Source organism: Elephas maximus, chromosome 22 (genome assembly GCF_024166365.1).
Source record: "Elephas maximus indicus isolate mEleMax1 chromosome 22, mEleMax1 primary haplotype, whole genome shotgun sequence".
In the NCBI taxonomy this organism is placed as follows: domain Eukaryota; kingdom Metazoa; phylum Chordata; class Mammalia; order Proboscidea; family Elephantidae; genus Elephas; species Elephas maximus.
This window is the reverse complement of record NC_064840.1, coordinates 54,622,021-54,624,439: the sequence shown is the minus strand read 5'-3', so window position 1 is coordinate 54,624,439 and position 2,419 is coordinate 54,622,021. Positions and strand designations below refer to the sequence as shown.

General features: G+C 40.9%; 1 pseudogene; it reads right to left on the bottom strand.

The window, feature by feature from the left end:
• Nucleotides 1-1,007: 1,007 nt before the first annotated feature.
• LOC126066019 (diamine acetyltransferase 1-like) lies at nucleotides 1,008-1,510 on the bottom strand (annotated as a pseudogene).
• Nucleotides 1,511-2,419: the final 909 nt, after the last annotated feature.

Sequence of the window (2,419 nt, the reverse complement as noted above, 5' to 3'; positions counted from 1 at the left end):
TCTAATACTGCACTCTGTTGAAGACAGCTGCCCAAGGGTATTAAGGTCATTGTTCCTAGTGGCTTGTGATGGACATGATGGCAATATCTAGGTGGAGTGCCAATGATCGAGTTACAACACTTCTATATAGAAAAGGGCAGACCTTAGCCAAGATCCTTGGGTTAGAGCTGCCCCCACATAGCCCATGCCCTCCTCAGCCTTGAGATAGCAAATCATCAACAGAAGCAAGAAGTTCTTATTTTATTGTACAAGGAAGCAGAGGTATTGATAATTCAAAATAATAGATAACTCAAAATAATGGATAGCCAAAATAACTTGGAATGCATCACTGATAATGCTTTCTATTATTTTTTCTAACAGATATACATACTAACTAAATTCCCGATTCAATGAAAATATATTAGTTTTACTATATTTATGACTGAGCATGAGAAATGAACCTGAGGAGAAAAAGTAGTTTTTAAACAATTTTTAATGGATAATTCCACAGGGATTCCAGCCCTATTGGCCTTCTTTTGGTTCCTCAAACACACCAAGCTCATTTCTGCCTCAGGGCCTTTGCACTCATTTTCCTGGCTCCTTCCTTGACTCTGGAAAGTTCTTCTCCCAGTTCTTTGTGTGGTTCCTTCTCATCAGTCAGGTTTTTTTTTTTTTTTTTAAATCTAAGGGCAGTTTATTAAAAAAGAGTTAAAACAGAAACTCCAGGTACCAGTCCGTACATTGAACACATTTAAATGTCTCACAAGAATGAATTTTTTTTTTTCATATATGAAGATCACACCACCTTGTTTATCAAAAGATGTTTAAGGAAAAATCTGACTCCAAACTGCACACGAAATTGCCATTTTAACTAGACTGCTTTTCAAACATACAACAAACCCACTGGTAATAAAGCTTTGGAATGAGAGCTCATTCTATTACTCCACTACAAACAGGACAGAAAGCAAGAGAAGCTGAGAATTTTTTCTAAATAGAATGGAACTTGTCCTTGTCTCCACCAGCACTTCTCACTCCTCTGCTGCCATTTTTAGGAAGTACTCCTTGTCACTCTTGAAGAGTCTCCATCCCTCTTCACTGGTTGGATCGAAAACATCTCTTCTTTTGTAGAAGTTGATAGATAGTTCATTCCATTCTGCCACCAAGAAGTGCATGCTGCCTGCAGCGACATTTCATAGCAACTTGGCTTAGATTCTTCAGAATTTCTGATGCTATGCCAAAGCCTCTGTAATCACTTGTATCAAAGAAGACCTCGGGATACAATAGCTTGTCAATCCACGGGTCACATGGCAAAATCAACACTGCTGTGTCTTTTCAGAGTCCAGTGCTCCTTGGACACTTCTGCAACCAGCCAGGGGTAAAAGGAGTGCTCTTGGAAACCACCTTCTAGAAGATCTATCCCAGTTAATATCACTTGCTCTTCCATGTATTCATAGTTAGCCAGTTCTTTGATCAGCGGCATCATGTTACTGCAGTTGGCTGAGGTAGCCAGGCGGACCATAAATTTAGCCATTTTCGTCTTTTGCTTTTTTCTCTTTGCAGACCAGCAGGAGGAAGTGGTTTCTTATTCATCTTCAGGACCGCCCTCTTCTCAGTCAGGCTGACACCATGACCCGGCGAACTTCAGGGAGTGAGGAAAAAATTTCATTGGAGCAGAGACTAGAACTGCGCCCCATCATGCAGCTTTTACCTCAATCAGTGTCTCCTCAGACCAGCCCTGTATTGTTGTTGCAAACCCCAATTATTTCCTATCACATTATTGTATGTATTTTTTGAACACCTCTTTTTCTTTGCATTCACCTTGAAATTCACTTATTTAGTTTGTGGCTTGTCCATCTCTCCACTAAATGTAAGTCTGATAGGGACCTTATTGGCCTCACTCCTTGCCGTAGCCCTGGAACCAGAGTTGTCTGTCACGTGACAGTTACACAGTAGGCATTTGTTGAATGGACAAATGTTGAAGGGATTCATGAAGTAGGTGAGATTGAACTAATCAAAGTTGGACTGACAATGAAAGTGTGGGCTAAAATCACAATGTCAGGGTCTTAAAGTCTTGTGCATGTATGGTCAGTGCTTGATTATTTCCTGTTTGTACATCTTCTAGATCGTCACTTAATGCCTTTTGTGCTGCCCATTTACTACCCATTTTCTGCCCACTTTGCTATTTGCAGCTTATTACAGAGAAGACCAGTTAAAGCTAGGTAGTGTTTGTGAAAGGGGAAGTGGTGGTTCAGTGGTAGAATTCTTGTCTTCCCTGTGGAAGACCTGGGTTACATTCCCAGCTAACGCACTTCCAACAGAGCCACGACCCATCTGTCAGAGGAGTCTTGTGAGTTGCCATGATGCTGAATAACTGTCAATGGAGCTTCCAGACTAAAGACAGATTAAGAGGTAAAAACCGAAATACCAAACCCATTGCCGT